General features: G+C 45.4%; 1 protein-coding gene across 2 annotated transcripts in view; it reads right to left on the bottom strand.

The window, feature by feature from the left end:
* SIL1 (SIL1 nucleotide exchange factor) overlaps positions 1-17,486 on the bottom strand; it is a 220,915-nt gene extending 203,429 nt beyond the window's left edge. The window contains exon 1 of one of the 2 annotated variants that reach the window (XM_041763602.1): positions 17,345-17,486. The gene's annotated coding sequence lies outside the window, so the exon portion shown is untranslated. Of the gene's footprint in view, positions 1-6,639; positions 6,663-17,344 lie in introns of those variants that run through there. The other variant, XM_041763604.1, reaches the window with a different exon arrangement.
* Between the last annotated feature and the right edge of the window lie 1,001 nt (positions 17,487-18,487).

Genomic DNA, 18,487 nt, shown 5'->3' with positions numbered 1-18,487 from the left:
GAAAGAGAGAGAGAGAGAGAGAGGCAGAAGGAGAAGCAGGCACCATGCAGAGAGCCTGACGTGGGACTCGATCCAGGGTCTCCAGGATCATGCCCTAGGCTGCAGGTGGCGCTAAACCACTGCGCCACCGGGGCTGCCCCTGAATGGGATTTTTTTTTTTTTTTGAAAATTTTTTTTATTATTACTTATTTATGATAGTCACAGAGAGAGAGAGAGAGAGAGAGAGGCAGAGACACAGGCAGAGGGAGAAGCAGGCTCCATGCACCGAGAGCCTGATGTGGGATTCGATCCCGGGTCTCCAGGATCGCGCCCTGGGCCAAAGGCAGGCGCCGAACCGCTGCACCACCCAGGGATCCCTGAATGGGATTTTAAACACCACCTTTCACTCCCTGGATAAGGCAGGGATTTGCCCAAACATTAATATCAATGTCTCCCCCAATGAGGAAACTTCAAAAGAAATCGAGTATAGCTCTGAAAACACCAGAGCCTGAAAAGGCTCACATGAATCTCCAATTAAAGCCAAAATTCCCTATGGAAGCAAGAGGGTCATGTCCTTGTCCTATTCTTTAGGGTAGGTGGGCAGCATTGGGTAGGAGTAGCAGCATTGACTAAGAACTACTTAGTGACAGGTACTTCAGAGGCAAGGCCAGTAGTGAAAAACAGTGAAAAATAAATGAGCGAGAGAGAGAGAGAGACCCCCGAGGTGTAGTGAAAAACAGTGAAAAATAAATGAGCACAAACAGTCTGGCAGCTGAGGTTCAGCAAGGCTGCCTAACAGCTAGTGAACAGCGAGGTCAGGAGACAGCCCAAGTCTGCCTGAAACCAAAGACTCTTCTACCCCAGGACTGCCTCTGTGGGTCACTCATGAGCCCAGCTGTTCCTCACCCCTTGACCAGTTCACCAGAATGGGAACATAGTTCCAAAGAGCATCCTGAGTAAGGAAAGGCTGTCTTCCATGAGCATATTCCCCCTCAATAAGCATGCATATAATAGGTCCACCACCACACGCCAGGTACAGAGTGCAGTTTGCTAAACAGAGAAGAGTTTGTCATTTGTAGCTGTGGGAATAAGGCTACATTTTCTGAAAATTCCAAATAAGCCCCCAGGGATGAAACCTCTGGGTTTTTGAGAACCCACTGGTGCTGGGTGCTTGGGATGGCAATCCCACAACCCAGGGCACCTAAACCAAAGGATGAAAGATGTTCCCTGGCACCATGAGAAAGACAGTACCTGCAGGACAGACGACCCCAGGGGAAGGCTCCATACCTCCTCAAGCTGTGCAGAAAAGGTCACAACCCTATACCTGAATCATACACATTCACACAGCATCTCCTACAAGGTAAAGCACCCCTTCATTGTGCCATAGTTCAAGGTTAACCTTTCCCCCTGCACTCCTTTCAGGATCTGCCTCTTATCAAAAGCTTTGCTAGCTGATTATTATAATGATAACTACTATGCCATTATAATAACATTATTGCACTTTTTTCTTGCACTTGACATCTGTTGGCTGATAGGTTTAACTGGTACATAAGCAATAATTATGCAGTGCTCTTTTCTTTCCAACCAAGCCTTTTGTGTGACTGTTAAAGCTAAATCCAACTGCAGCCAATTCCCAGCTCCAGCAGCAGTGGGAAACATGGCTCATGTGGGCTCAGCCATTGTGCCTTCAGTGACCATGGTGCCAGAAAGAGAGGCTCAAATAGGTCCCCAAACATTGACACGTTCCCCTGCTCCTGGGAAAGTGACAGAATTTAGAGGAACGACCAACCAGCAAGAAATTTATTGATAAGAACCCCAAAAGGGCTAGTGGAGTCCTACTCAGGCCTCTGCATTACCCAGAGATAAGCAGGACCAAATCACAAGACCACACACCAAAGAAAGAGGAGGGCAGGCCAATGCAATTCTCTGCTGAGAGTTCTCAAATAAATGGTTCTCAGAGCAATTCTCCCTGCTTTCCCACACACACTTCTTGCCAACTTCCAGGAAAACTGGCAACAGAAAGAGAAAGATGGAGCAGAGGACTATCTTCAGGCCTCTATTTTGAAACTGAGAAATCCATCAACCTGGCTGCTGGCCCTTCTATATACCAAACCCAGTAGGGGCCAGAATGCAGTGAGTCCAAAGTGGAGAAGCAAGTACAACTTCCTGTCGACCAAACCCCCTAAATCTGCTCGCCACACTATTTATGCAAACAAGGTAGAGAAAGATGTGAGATCCTGGGACTGCAGAATATAAAGATGCCTGAATTACAGATTAGCCTTATTAAAGGAAAGGTAACCCATAGTGAGGCTACATAAAAAATACACGTGATAAAACAAACCCCACTGGGAAAACCAAGGCTGGCCTGCTTTGTTCTCTACCCCATAATACACAGAGCGTTTTTTTTTTTTTTTAAAGGCGGAGAGGGGGTGGAAGGTTTTTGAATTTAAATTACCAGTGAACACTATAATCTATGTGCAAGGAGAAAAGGAACATTCAAGAGTGCCAAGAACAGGCTCTTGGGACATGTGTGACCGAGGCAGTAGTAGCCTGCGGGGCTCTCTCCTTCAGCCTCAGCACGCTGCTCTCATTGTCTGCGAGCACGCAAGCCAGCAGGCAAGGCCCAGGCAGCACAAAGGGGCACTGTCCCCTACATCTAGGGAGAAGATTACGCTCTCAGAAGCAAATTAGTATGAATCAACAAAGAATGAACAGGACTAGTTACCCAAAGAAGTAACCCATCTGAGGACGGGTTTAGAGTGGTATTACTGAGGGCAGGGACTCTATCTGTCTCGCTCACCACTCAATTCCTGTGGCCAAACAGTAGCAGACACATATAGCCAGTTCTTAACAAAGAACCATTGCTTGAATGATAACCACAAAGACTCCTTAGGTCACAACCAACTGATGAAAGGTAGAATCAAGTTGTTCCCAGTGTAACCTGTGGTAAAAGAAGGGCTGTGGTCTATGAAAAACACACAAAAAGGTATGCAGAGAATTAAATCAGTCTCTCCCAAATACACTTCTGGTGCTCTAAGAAAGTAAGAGGTGTACTTTGGTCACACAGATATAGCCCTAAAAGTACAGTGCTGTGAGGAGAGAGAGACAGTGAATAAATGGTACAAAACATATACTGAAAGCACACTGAAATGTGAAATGAAATCCCTGAGGAGTTTTACAGATGAAGCAATAGGGAGAGGTCAAATAACTCTTCTGAAGTCTCATGGCTAGTACATGGTTAAACCTGGATCTAAATAAATAAACAAACAAACAAACAAACAAACCTGGATCTATCTGATGCTACAGCCAAGAGCTTTCCACCCTACTTCACCTTGACTTCCTCCAGGGGTGAGCTGGCTTCCGGCTAACCTTATCCATATAGGAGACAAGGCTCCCGCCTGTTCACACAAATCAACCTGCTAGGAATGTTTCTCAGAGTTAGTTAACTGAAAATGTAGCTGAATTCACTCATGAATTTCATGTGCTTGAGAAAGCCCACGGGAACTTAAACCTGGGTGAACTGGCTGAGGTTCCAGGCCACAAAGCTGCCAGCCAGTGACTAAGCCATCACCTGGGCAACTCTTTTGGCACAGTGCAGGTCAGGGCTGGGGAAGGAAAAGACAGCCCAAGCATTATCTCTACATGCCCCCAATCTCTCTTCAGAGATTGCAAGAGCCTCTCTCACTCTGAGCTGTCAGTAATACAGAGAATTCTCTTTGAACGTAACCTAATTTTAAGTAGAAAAAGAAAAGGTAAGAAAAAAAAAAAGAAAAGGATCTCTACTCCATCTTTAGAAGCAACTAAGCCCTCCCTCCATGTTTTCCACAGCCTCTCTAGAGCTTTCAGAGACCTTCTACTACTATGATGCCAGGGGCATGAAGAGTAGAAAGGACAAGATGATTTTCAGGGTTGTATTCTGAAGAGACCAGTAGTGAGGATCAGCTAGTCTTTTTCCCTTCCTCCCTTCCTCTCTTCCTCTCTCTCTCTCTCTCTCTCTCTCTAGATTTCATCCGTTTATTTGAGAGAGCAAGCACGAGCTAGCGTGCACAGAGGAAGAGGGAGAAGCAGACTCCCAGCTGAGCAGGAAGCCTAATGGGGGGCTCGATGCCAGGGCCCTGAGATCATGACCTGAGCCGAAGGCAGATGTTCAACTAAATCACCCAGGCGCCCCTCAGCCAGTATTTCTAATGGGAGTGAATACCCTGGGTGAACTCAGGGGAAGCTTAGTAGTACTAAAACATACTGTCCCTCAGGGCTGTCTGTTTATTTCACCTCCTATGTGAGGGCTTTCAATAGTTAATATAGGATTTTCTTCTCCAGAAGCTTAGGAAAGCTGATGATTCACCCAGGTGCACAACAGCTGCTGGGGAGACCTGAGGGAAGGGGCCACCCGGCAAAGACAGGCTATGTACGGTGAGAAGGGTCTCCCAGGAGTGCCCTACATGCCAAGCCATATGTTGTCAAGATATTAATCCAAACCCATCTTGCTCACTTTACGATGTTTACTCTCTTTGTGATGTGGAACATTAAATTATATCCAAGAACAACACAAGTCCTTCTAGTTCTATTCCACACTTATTTCTTTGCTAAAGAGATTTATAACTTGGAAACAAAGCCCTCTGCCTAACAGCAGCAATAATACTCAGCAAAAAAAGGGAAACAAAACTGTTAATTCAAGCTTCCCTAAAAGGTACTACCCCAGTGAAGCCTTAATTCAACCTAAGTAGAAAATGGAGAAACCTTCTACTGATCACTTTTTTCCAAAGAGGCCTACATCACTGAGAGTCCTAAAGAGGTAAAGCCCAAAACTAAAAAAACAGAGAACATCACAGCTTCACACCTGCCCCAACTGAAACAACTCTGAAAACCTGTAAGAGAATTCCAAAAAGGGAAGACTAACTCACCGACATAAGTATTAAGAGCGAGGGGCAGGAATATGAAGTAAGGCTACCTGGATTAGTCACAGCCCTACCCTAACTGTATGACCCTCAGTAATTCAGACTCTCCAAACCTCAATTTTTCATGTCTATGGAATGGGGATGTTTTAAGGATCTATTATTTGAAAGCCCTTTTATAAACAATAAAATGTGAAGCGTACTTTAGGCCTGACGGTTATTCCAAAGACCTCTGGCTGAGAAAACCTAAGACACTTCTGAGGAACAGAAAAACAAGGCTGTCACTTCCAAGGGACAATCTACAGTAACTAGTTCTAGGTGTTTATTATTTTTTTTTTTAATTTTCTTGTTTATGATAGTCACACAGAGAGAGAGAGAGGCAGAGACACAGGCAGAGGGAGAAGCAGGCTCCATGCACCGGGAGCCCGATGTGGGATTCGATCCCAGGTCTCCAGGATCACGCCCTGGGCCAAAGGCAGGCGCCAAACCGCTGCGCCACCCAGGGATCCCAGTTCTAGGTGTTTAAAGGAATAAAGTGAGGACAGAGTGGAATTTGAAGAAGAGACCACACTTGGGTCTGCCCAGAGATATTTTTAAAAATATTAATAATACATGTGCACAGCTCAAATTTGAAAAAGCACACAAAGATATTCAGTGAGAGGTCAGTCTCTCTTTTCCCTCACTGCCCAGACACCCGGGGTTCCTCACCAAAGACAACCACTCTTCAGTTTCTCATGTACTCTTCCAGAGATAATCCAATCAGCTTGTTTCTGCCTCAGATGGAGATACCACTGGTGGCAACATTTTTAGACCTAAAAGGTAATACCAAGCAAAGCAGTTCTGCCAGAGGTCCCTAACTAAGGACTATGAAAAGAACAGGGCAGGATAAGATACTGCCCTGCAAAAGCCTCCATGGAGGTATAGATTTCCTCTGGCTATTAATACTGCTTTGCCCTTTGGCCAACCACATTTAAGCAATAATTTTGTACACTGTACCTCTTCCTTTCACTTGTGCCAGTTCATTCAGAACTCCTTCTCAGAGAAGCCATTAACAGAAATGATCCCTGGGACCTCAGTCTGTACCAGGATGACCACCAGGCCCTTAGAAGTAGATAGGAGCTAGAACAACCATCAAACCTGCCTCAGCAGAGGCTGGGCAAAAGGGTAAAAAAAAAAAAAAAAAATTTACATAAATCCTTAGGTTGCCATCTTTCTAGGCTCAGGATACAAGGGAGGATAAAGCAAAACAGGTGGTCTCTGTAGGACTTGGCTCAAGAGACCAAGTCTCTATCCACAGAAAATTACAGAACACTCTCAACCAAACCTAGGCTTTCAAAAAAAACTCCCTTGAAAGCTCTTAGGTTGGGCAGCCCAGGTGGCTCAGCGGTTTAGCGCCGCCTTCAGCCCAGGGCCTGGTCCTGGAGACCGGGGATTGAGTCCCACATCAGGTTCCCTGCAAGGAGCCTGCTTCTCCCTCTGCCTGTGTCTCTGCCCCTCTCTCTGTGTGTCTCTCATGAATAAATAAATAAAATAAAATCGAAAGAAAGAAAGCTAGTTTTTAGGTTATGTCCACCTCTCCCTTTCTTCTTCCACAAGGAACTTAAATATGTGAAATTTCAGCCTACATCGAAAGGTCACAAATGGGTAGCCTTGATGCCAAATCTGAACCACAGATATACTTTGATAGTCCCTGGAGATTTAATATAAAAATCTAGATTTGTGGCTTCTCTTGTAATATAAGATGAAGAGAACAAAAGAGACGTACTTGCCATGACTATACACTCAGTAGCAGCTGTTCTACATGCAGCTCTACATCCAGGTCCACCATTCCCTGTTGCTCACACGGTTTCCTATCTGGCCCTGAAAACATCTTTGAAGACCCGTGGCCAGTAAGTGACAGAGAAGGCTGAGATAGGCATATCAGCTGACAAAGAGCAGGACTCCTACATTCAAAAGCACTTGTTAAACACCCTCTGTGTACCAGGAACTGTGCTGGGGACCGAGTACACAAAAAGGAATGAGGAATGCACTTTCTGCCCTCTAGGAATTTCTAATCCAGGTGGTAAGCAAAGACTTACTCTATAGAATCAAGACTACTTAGACACAAAGGGCTCTGGGAGTTGAGCATGCCAGACTCACTGTGAGGAGCATTTCAGGAAAGCTTCAGGAAAGAATTGGGAACTGAACAGCACTGTTATTTCTCAGGCTTTCATGTATTCCTTCATTCAACAAGTATTTATGGTGTCCATGTTATACTCGGCATTATGCTGAAGACACAAAATCAAGCAGAGTCCATGTCCTTGAGATGTTCATATAGTAACAGACAAAATAACTAACCAGGATAAAATATGCTAAATTCTATAATCAAAGTGTTGCTATGGGGATATAGATGAGGAGGTATTCACCAAGGTTCACTGAAGAAGGCAGTTGTGCTGCTTAAGCAGGAAATGAAGGAGAGGGCACTCTGGGCAGAAGAACTGGCCGAGTCACAAACATGAGGCCAAGTTTAGAGGGTCACATGGACCAGTTTATCAAGAGCCAAGCATACATGTGGGTAATGGTAGAGGACAGAATTAAAGCAGTGGGACAGGGATACATCGTGATAGGCACAGAACATGGGAACGTTCAGACAAGAGGGTGCCACTGAAGGCTTGGAAGTCTGAGGGCTCTCCAGTCAGCACTGTGTTTAGGAAGACCCCAAGAAGCAGTGGTACACAATGTCCTAGAGGAAACCGAAGTAAATGATAGGAGGAGGCTCCCATAGTAACTCAGGAGCAGTTACAGGGAACAGGGGAGCATTAAGACTAGGTAAGAAAGATACTGCAGAGGCTTGCCAAAAAATTTAATAGCACTTCTTTGAAAAAGACTATTTTTTTTAAACCAACTCAGACTGGTCTTCCCTCCCAATAAGGTTTCAGCCTATTTGTTTCATTCATAGAAGTAAGGCACCAGCTATAATTACGATACTCAGGTTTTTTAGAAACTCAGCTTGAGATCAATAATAATGAGGGGTAGTAGCTTCAGGGGTTTTCCCCCCACTCCCACCCCCACTGCTCCACTGAACCAGTTGTAAATCTCAAAGAGAAAGGAGTCAACTTAAACACAAAATCCGAGTCAGTGTATTTGACTGTGCCTCCCTGACCTTGTGCAAGGACCAGAAATGGGCATACAAATCAGAAGAAAGCGTGACAGAAGTCAAAGTTCCTATAACAAGCTAATTGCTTCACATCTGTCTGAAGAGCAGAAGGCAAGAAACAAGGAGAACATACTGTCAGAGGGCCCCAGGCAAGCTCTGGACAGCCAGCCCTGCTCCAGTAACATCCCCACATCGGTCAATGGGCCGGGAGAGCGGGTTAAAGACAGCCTTGGAAAAGCGAGGAGTAAGCCAAGTAAGGGAGAAGATGACAAAGAAGCACCAGAGTTCCTTGGTATTCATGACTTTTAGTTACTCGGCACAAGCCAGCTGTGACCACTGATATGAACAGTCAACCAACAAAGGAGACAGGCAATGATGCAATGGTGAAGGTAACACTTGCTTGGTCAGCATACCTTATCCTGGAACCAAGTCTCAGGTCAGGAACTAGAAATTAACTATTGTTAACATGATTGGTAACACAGAGTACTTAAGACTGTGCCAGAGGAACCACTTTCCATATGTATTCTTTCAAGTATTTCTCAAGACAGTTCCAAGAGGAACTATTACTATTCCCATTCTATAGATCATGAAATTAAGGCTCAGAGAAAATGGGTAATTTGTCCATGACTTGACAGCTATTAAGTAAACAGCATAATACAAAACCAAGTGAGCTGACTCCAGAAATGTTTTAAACCACTAACACACCATTCACTCCCTCACTCTTCTTTTAGTGGTATATTATGGGTTTGCTTGGGTCACCAGATAAGGTCCACTGGTGCACTGGCCCCATTCTTTACAGAACACCCTCAGAGCATCCTGGCTTGAGCATTTGTTCTTTGTTTTTAAAATAGGGGGAAGCTTCAATTCTATTTCCTCTGGGGTAAGATCAAGAGAAAACATACTTCAACATGAATAGGAAAGAAATCAGCATGACAGCCAAAAACCTCACCAGCAAGGGTTTTAAGATAATGAACAAGGCAGTCATTGGAGGCAGGGCCTTCTTCCTCCCTGGAGATTTTTAACTGCAGTGGCATCTTGCATCTTTATAAGGCTTTAAATAATTTTAACAACTTCTATGGCCACCCTCTGTGAGCCCTCTGGCTTGAGTCTCAGCTCTGCCAGTAATATGCTGATGGCCTTAAAAAAGGTATATAGCCCATTTCACTTCTCTGGAGCTCAGTTTTGTCATCAGTAAAATAAGAACCCATCGAATACAAAACTCAAGCACTGGAAGGTGAAAGACCACAAGGGTACCTCCTGACTCTTCACTCAACCAAGGAACCACCAACAGCCATTTCTTGGATCTGAACCAGACCCAGCACTGAGGTTTCCAATAAAATTGATATAAAGACCTCTAGGATGATGTCTTCTAGCCCATAAACACCACGATTTCAGACTTTAGCGGCCAGCCAGGCCCAAGGATAGAGACTCTGCTTCACGAATACAATCAAACAAACTCCCCATGACCAGCAATGGGGAAACTCATAAAATCAAACTTAAATACCTTCTTTAGGATCTTGCCCCTTAAGCTTCCAAAATCTACTACCAACTGAATTCAAAGTGTGACCAATCAATGTTGTCTGTATCAATTGTCCTACTTTTTGTTACTTCCACTGAACTAGTTTTCTGGAGTTTGGTCAGATGGTTGCTGACCCCATGGGAGCCTCACAGAAATGAAAGAGGCAAAAGCATGAAGCTATTTCCAGACATAAATAAACACCCATTTGAAAGTCCACAGTATCAGCCTCCCTCACCTGACCTAGGAGATGCATCTGTGATTCTTCTTTCAGTTTCTATGACTCCTCCCTTCATTTTTTTTAAAGATTTATTTATTTATTTATTCATGAGAGACACACACACAGAGAGAGGCAGAGATATAGGCAGAGGGAGAAGCAGGTTCCCCACAAGGAGCCTGATGTGGAACTCGATCCCGGATCCTGGGATCATGCCCTGAGCCAAAGGCAGACACTCAACCGCTGAGCCACTCAAGTGTCCCTATAACTCCTCCCTTCACAAGACAGAAATGGCAGAGAACTCACAGTAAGTCAAGTAGCTAGACATGGATCAGTTCACTGACTGCTGTGATTTTCCTCTGCCTAGAATGATAAATGGTAATTAAAAGGCCCACAGTGCCCTGACACAGCCAGCAAACGGACCTCAGAAACATACCCCCTTCCCATTTCTCTGCGGATAGGACATGGGACATGGGCTAAACATCAGACACTATCCAAAGGCTCCAACTTCTGGTCCAGGAACACCTGAGCCAATATAGCAGCTTCAGCTATGAAAATAAGACAAAGGAGGCATCAGAGACACAGATGGTAAATGGAACACCTCCAAAGTCCAAGATTTGGGGAGCACCTGGGTAGTTCAGTCAGTTAAGCATCCAACTCTTGATTTTGGCAAGGGTCATGATCTCGGGGTCATGAGATTGAGCCCGGAAGTCCAGCATGGAGCCTGCTTAAGATTCCCTGTCTCCCTCTCCCCCACCCCTCTTCTATCTCAAAAAAAAATTTTTTTTTACAAAGTCCACAGTTTGGAAGAAAATAAAAGTAGTCAAGACTAAACTCAATTCTAGCCTCTTTGGAGAAGGCCAGGTAAAAATTATCCCTCCCACCTCTACCTCCACACATATTCCATTTCTTCTCGAGCTCTCTCAACAGCATTAGGTTTTGAGGCAGACAATATGGAATAACATCAGAAAGGGACAAAACAGGGACACCTGGGTGGCTCAGCCGTTGAGTGTCTGCCTTTGGACGCTCCTGCAGTTCTGGGATCAAGTCCCACATCAGGCTCCCTACAAGGAGCTTGCTTCTCCCTCTGCCTATGTCTCTGCCTCTCTCTGTGTGGTCTCTGATGAATAAATAAATAAAATCTTAAAAAAAAAAAAAAAAAGAAAAGAAAAGGGACAAAACAACCTCTGCCCTGAATTATTAGGGATATTAATAAGAAAAGAAATGGCATTCTTATTAATCCTCATGCTTACAAACATGTAATGGCCAAGGAGTTTCCTGGGCCTGCTATATACTTTATACAATAGGCTCAGCGATTAGAAACAGCTCAGCCGGGGGATCCCTGGGTGGCGCAGTGGATTGGCGCTTGCCTTTGGCCCAGGGCGCGATCCTGGAGACCCGGGATCGAATCCCACATCAGGCTCCCGGTGCATGGAGCCTGCTTCTCCCTCTGCCTATGTCTCTGCCTCTCTCTCTCTCTCTGTGACTATCATAAATAAATAAAAATTAAAAAAAAAAAAAAAAAAAGAAAAGAAACAGCTCAGCCGGGCAGCCCTCGGGGGTGGGGGTGGGGGTGGGGGTGTTCAGCGGTTTAGCGCCGCCTTCAGCCCAGGATGTGATCCTAGAGGCTCAGGATGGAGTCCCACATCAGGCTCCCTACATGGAGCCTGCTTCTCCCTCTGCCTGTGTCTCTGCTTCTCTCTGTGTCTCTCTCATGAATAAATAAAATCTTTTTGAAAAAAGAAACAGCTCAGCTGGTTGGCAAATGGAACGAGGAGGGACATTCACAGCTTTGACCCTTGTAAAGGCCAACTAGCTCAAATCTTCCCACGACAATCCTTAGCTATTGCCAGCCATCTCAGGAGAAGTCAAACAGGAATGATTAACAAGAGAACTACCCTAAGGCATCCCATCCAAACTTTATTGAGCTCTTCAAGAGCAGGAACTCTTTCTCACTTAAGTGTCCTCAACATTTTCCATTGGGCCTGGCCCTAGGAAGGCCTTGAGAAAATAAATGGTCTCCTATTCTGCTGATGATAGTAGGCTCCTGGTGAGAGGAAGAGGGGTAGCATAGCCCAAAAGAATCACTGTGGTTGGGATGCCTGGGTGGTTCAGTGGTTGAGTGCCTGCCTTCCACTCAGGTCATGATCCCAGGGTCCTGGGATCGAATGCCACATCGGGCTCCCCACAGGGAGCCTGCTTCTCCCTCCATCTATGTCTCTGCCTCTCTCTCTGTGTGTCTCTCATGAATAAATAAAATCTAAAAAAAAAAAATAATAATAATCACGGTGGAGTCAGAACTGGGTTTAAAGCCTGGCTACAACAAACTTTTTGACTTTGGTCAAGTCACTTAACCTCATTGAGCCTATTTTTTCATTTGTAAAATGGGGATAATACCAACTATTTTACAAGGTTGAGAGTAAGATTGAATGAGATAATGTTCTACCATTTTTGCCAGTGTGGCATGGTGATAGCTCGATCTTCTAGGTATAAAACATGCCTTGATTAGATTATGCCTAGATTAGGCTGTATTAGAGAGACAATATAAGTAAGACCATGCATTCTCAATGAGGGCAGTATCACCCCCAAGCAGAAGAGGTTGGGGAGCGGGGATTGATTCTTGGGGAAGAAAAATCTTACATATTTTAAGTTGATGGCCCTCCAAAGGGCCACAGTACATAAACAGATACATAGTATTAAAATTCCATGGGCAGTGGTATTAAAATTCGATGGGGGGAAAAAAGTCCCAAAAGATAATAAAGAACAAAAGGTTGAGAATCACTTAATTAGACGTCTCAATAGCTGAACCACTACATTTAAGAACCTCACCATGCTGGCACCCTAATCTCACACTTCCAATCTCTAGAACTGGGAGAAATATATGTTTGTTATTTAAACCACCCAGCCAATGATATATATTTTTTTTTTAAAGATTTATTTATTTATTTATGATAGAGAAAGAGACATGAGGCAGAGACACAGGAGGAGGGAGAAGCAGGCTCCATGCCGGAAGCCCGACGTGGGACTCGATCCCGGGACTCCAGGATCTGCCCTGGGCCAAAGGCAGGCGCCAAACCGCTGAGCCACCAGGGATCCCTCAGCCAATGATATTCTAATACAGCACCATAAATGACTTAAGACACATCTCAATGCCTAAAACACCAAAGCCAAGGGACTGTTAGGAGAATGAGACCTGGCCAGCCAACAAAATCATACCCTTACCTATGTGCTGCCTGGTGGAACCTGAAGGAACTACAGTCTGTGTTGAACATAATTCTGTTGTTCCTGGATTCTGTCTCCAAGGTGGAAAACAGCACAAGAAAGGATGCTAGTTGTAAACCTTCCCAAGTCAGTAAAATTCTCAGAGATTCTTCACATGTGTCCTGAGCAGCTTCTATCTTTTACAAGGTTCTTATCCCAAAGGCAAACTCAATTACTGTCTACGCTAGGAATCAGGGGTTACCCAAAGCCCCACCTCAATAGCAAGGGGCTATTTTCTTCCTCCCTTACTCAGCATCGAAGCTCTTGATGAAAGAACATGAAGAAAAGAGCAGAATATTGCCGCTTTAGACTACACATAATTAAAATAAGAAGCTCTATGCTGTGATAAACTAAGGCCTGCAGCTTAAGGCTGACTCAGAGAAGGATAAAGTATTCATCCTTGTTCAGAAAGAGAAAAGATTAGCCTCACAAGGAGAGGTCTCCAAATTGACACCAAATCCAGGAGTTAGGGATGCCTGTGCTACAGAGCATGAGCTAAGCACCAGCTGCGGCCTCAGAGAAAAATCCCCAGGAATATATGACCAAGGGGCTAGCATTGTAAGCATGTTCAGATTAGCTCTCCTGAAAAGAAGCTTACTCCAAGAGACTGGCAGAGAGCCTCTGCAGCACAGCTTCACTCAGGATAGAAAATGAATGGAAAAAAAAAAAAAAGACAAGAAGTAGGATGAAGTCAGAGCATGAATCCACAAACATAATGAACAAAGAACTGAAAAGCATCTACCTATTTTGGAAAAGGTACAACTTGATTTTAGAGACTCATTTTTCAAAAAATACTCTCATTAATAGCAAATCTTCATTCTTTAAGGGTAGAAACCGTTACTGCATTCCTATGTCATTAACGTGTTCCTCATTTAATCACTCTTCCAAGTAAGCATTACCATTTTTTTTTTTTTTAAGAATTTTAAAGTCATCTCTACAACCAACATCAGGCTCGAACTCACAATCCCAAGATCAAGAGCCACGTGTTCCACTGACTGAACCAGCCAGGCACTCCAGTATTCCCGTTTTTATGCAATGGAAAACTAAGCCTAGGAAGTGACTTGTGCAAGGTCATACAGCTAATAAATGATAAATTCAAAACATGTTCACCATTACACCAAAATAATCTATTTTGTCCACGTCAAAAGAACGTCTTACTCATATGAAGACAAAACAGGTGACAAGGTTGCTTTAACCATGTCATTTGGGGTAAAAAAAAAAAAAAAAAAAAAGGCAAAAAAAACCAAAACCCAACAGCATGGTATTCTGTATCAATGAAACTGATCACTAACATGGTTCAAAATGTCTCTGAAGACCATTTCAGAGGTAGATTTCAAAACTACTTTGGACAATGACCCTATCACTGAAGCCACACTCCCACCACTCACACCTACACATACCACTCTAAAGGAGAACAGCACTCAAGGAAGTTCTGGCTGGTTTATTTTAAAACCCATATTGTCAGTTTTTCAGTTTTATTTAATTAGCCTTTCATCAGGTCAATGAAACACACCAGGGCTCAAAGTTGGCTTCTGCAGAGAATAACTGGCCTCCAAAGACATCAGGGAAGGTCAAGAAAATAGGAATCCAAGAACAAGGCAACTTCTCATTCCTAGGTTACCATAGGTGTACTAACCAATTCCCCAGTCCCACCATCTGTAAAATGGAGGCAGTCTTTTCTGTAGCCAATTTCATCAGAACATCTCATGTATGAATTAGCAGATTAAATTCATGAAACTTAGGGATCGCTGGGTGGCGCAGCGGTTTGGCGCCTGCCTTTGGCCCAGGGCGCGATCCTGGAGACCCGGGATCGAATCCCACGTCAGGCTCCCGGTGCATGGAGCCTGTTTCTCCCTCTGCCTGTGTCTCTGCTTCTCTCTCTCTCTCTCTCTGTGACTATCATAAATAAATTTTTAAAAATTTTTTTAAAAAATAAATAAATAAATTCATGAAACCTAAAGAAAAACTAAAGTCAGTCTGGTGTGATGACACCTTCTGAAAAACCTAAGGGCCAAGAAAAAAAAAAAAAACCTAAGGGCCACATTTCAACTGAAACCACACACTGGAGGGATCCCTGGGTGGCGCAGCGGTTTGGCACCTGCCTTTAGCCCAGGGCGCGATCCTGGAGACCTGGGATCGAATCCCACGTCGGGCTCCCTGCATGGGGCCTGCTTCTCCCTCTCCCTCTCCCTCTCCCTCTGCCTCTGTGTGTGTGTGTGTGTGTGTGTGTGTGTGATGTGACTATCATGAATAAAAAATAAAATCTTTAAAATAGAAAAAATAGGGATCCCTGGGTGGCGCAGCGGGGATCCCTGGGTGGCGCAGCGGTTTGGCGCCTGCCTTTGGCCCAGGGCGCGATCCTGGAGACCCGGGATTGAATCCCACATCAGGCTCCCGGCGCATGGAGCCTGCTTCTCCCTCCGCCTGTGTCTCTGCCTCTCTCTTTCTCTCTGTATGACTATCATAAATAAATAAAATTAAAAAAAAAAGAAAAAAGAAAAAGAAAAAAAAATAAAATAAAAAAAATAAAGAAACCACACACTGGGGACAGCTGGGTGGCTCAGCGGTTTACCACCTGCCTTTGGCCCAGGGTGTGATCTTGGAGTTCTGGGTTCGAGTCCCACATCAGGCTCCATGCATGGAGCCTGCTTCTCCCTCTCTCTCTGTTTCTCATGAATAAATAAAACATTAAAAAAAGAGAAAGAAAGAAAAGAAAGAAAGAAAAGACCACACACCAAGTTACAATCCATAATACAAACATCAATCCTAACATCCTCAAACCCTGGCTCCTGTCAAAATCCTATCCAAAACCCAAATCTGGCTCTATTTTTATCAGAAAACAACCACAGGGGATCCCTGGGTGGCTCAGCGGTTCAGGGCCTGCCTTTGACTCAGGGCATGATCCTGGAGTCCTGGGATCGAGTCCCATGTCAGGCTCCCTGCATGGAGCCTGCTTCTCTCTCTGCCTGGGTCTCTGCCTTTCTCTCTCTTTGTGTGTCTATCATGAATAAATAAATAAAATCTTTAAAAAAAAAAAAAAAGAAAAGAAAAGAAAACAACCACAAAAAAAGCTTGGGTGGGGCGACAGCTAAAAACACACATACAAAACAAAACATCTTTTACGCTATCAAAACAATCACTGCCACTGCTTATAAACACATCAGTTTCTTTTCTTATCAAACATGGAAGATTCAGTCTCCTCATGCCTACCTACTCTCTGTTAATCTAACCCCTTCAATCCCCCAGAGCAGTTTGTGGTTTGGTTTGGTTTGGTTTTACTGAGGTCAGAAAGCCAGACAGGCTTGAATCAGTGCCAGGTATTTTCACTTGTTTGGTAGAAATCTGACACTACAGATAGGTGGTCAATATTTTTTTAAAGACATAGAATGGGGCAGCCCGGGTGGCTCAGCCGTTTAGCGCTGACTTCGGCCCAGGGTGTGATCCTGAAGTCCCGGGGATCGGTCCCGCGTCGGGCTCCCTGCAGGGAGCCTGCTTCTCCCTCTGCCTGTGTCTCTGCTTCTGTAGGTCTCACATAAATAATAAATAAATAAATAAATAAATAAATAAATAAATAAATAAATAAATAAATAAATTCCTTATAAAAAATAAACCGAACGTCCCTCTAGCTTCGAGAGTGCAAGGAAACCCTCACTGGCCTCTCGGTTCTTAGGTGTTGTTTGCCACCCAGAGCCCCATTTCAGGGGCTCATACGGCAACGGATTCCCTCCAATCTTCTACAGCAGAGACTCTCAAGGCAAGAGTTCCAAGACCATCAGAATCAGAACACCTGGGAAGCACTGCAGGCATCCATACTCCACCTTAAACGCAACCTTCTAGGTGATTGGAAAAACACCAAAGTCTGTAACCTGTGCTTCCGAGCCAAGTCTTCCATCTACCGGGAAAAGGGAAACGCAAGCGTGGAAATAGCACGCGGGTAGAGGGCAATCCCATATGGCGAAGAGGCACAGAGGCCTCGGCCAAGAACCAGTGTCAACGAAACAGCAGTTAGATGCAGAAACTGAGGGCGGGAGAAGCAAACAGGGAAGGAAGCTGGTAGAAATCAAAAGCTAGTCTCGGAATCCCCACCGCCTCATCTCCTGGCACTTAGGAAGAGTTACTGGAGACGCTCTGGAAAGAAAAGGTAGGGAAGGCGACTCCTGGGCTGAGGCCGGGGCTCAGTCAGACGCCCCGCTTCGGAGGGACGAGGTGTAGTGGGGGCAGGGGTGACCTGGGGGGGATCCGAAGAGTGCTGGGAGGGCGCCGGGCCGGCGGGAGGAGGCTCCCACCGCGCCCCGAGCCCTCTCCCGGCTCCGGGGCCGGGCGGCCCGCACCGCCCCTACCTTGGGCTTCCCGCCCGGCAGCCGAGGGGCAGACACAACCCCCACAATTCCAGGCGGCCGCAGCGGCAACCAGCTCCCCGTGCGCAGACGCGGCGGCGACCCTCTGCAGCCGTGAGCGCGCAGTTATTACGTCGCTCGCCGTCTCGCCCAATGGCCGCCTCCCTCCCCTTTCCTGGCTGCGGAGTGGGTAAGCCCCGCCTTCCTCCCCGGCGCTAAGCCCCGCCCCCGCGCGCAGCCGCTGCGCTCTCCCGGATCCCCTCCGCGGGAGGGAGGGAGACGCGGCAGGAGGTCTGACTGCGCTCACAGGCTGAACCAGAACGGTGCTTGGAAGTTTCATCTCTGATTTCCCAACAGCCTTATTTCTTTCGACCGGAAGGAACAACAGAAGGAAACCAGAAGATATGAGTAAAAATTCAGCCGCTGCCATTCGGTGTGGAATATATCCGAGAGTCTCAAGCACTAAAAACAGTCCTTTGAAAATTCGTGCATATAGTTCACCAGCAAGTCATCTACTTTGTATTGTGTGACTTAACAACGACCTATCATTTTCTTTTTTTTGTAAAGATTTATTTATTTATTCAGAGAGAGCGGCAGAGGGAGAAGCAGGCTCCACGCAGGAAGCCTGACGTGGGACTCGATCCCTGGTCTCCAGGATCACACCCCGGGCTTCAGGCGGCGCTAAACCGCGGTGCCACCGGGGCTGCTCCGACCTGTCATTTTCAAAGTAAAAGTCATCTACAGCTGAAATTCTGCTCTACCTCTGAATGTCTTACACGTGCCAGGTGCTGCATATATTATTTACTTCTTACAACTGCCTAAGATCAGAACAGTCATCCCCTTTCCATAGACGGGAAGCTAAGAGTCAAAGAAGTTGAAGAACTTGTACGAGGTCATACAGTCAGGAAGTGACAAAATAGAATGTAAGCCAGAATTGGGTGCTTCCCAAAGTCCCCTTCTCTGCGTGATAAGACCTTCCCCTCCCTGACCAGAGCAGTTTAATCCGACTGGCAAAATAGAGTTCTCCTTCAGGCCCTGAGAGTCCAGACGCAGTGATTCCTAGAGAAAACGACAATTCAAACAAGCAGTAACTTCCTCCAAACAGCAGGTATTCTCCAAGAGGAAACAATCAACCTGTCTGGAGTT

Source organism: Vulpes lagopus, chromosome 7 (genome assembly GCF_018345385.1).
Source record: "Vulpes lagopus strain Blue_001 chromosome 7, ASM1834538v1, whole genome shotgun sequence".
In the NCBI taxonomy this organism is placed as follows: Eukaryota; Metazoa; Chordata; class Mammalia; order Carnivora; family Canidae; genus Vulpes; species Vulpes lagopus.
The sequence above is the reverse complement of the archived record's forward strand: the minus strand, read 5'-3'. Positions and strand labels throughout refer to the sequence as shown.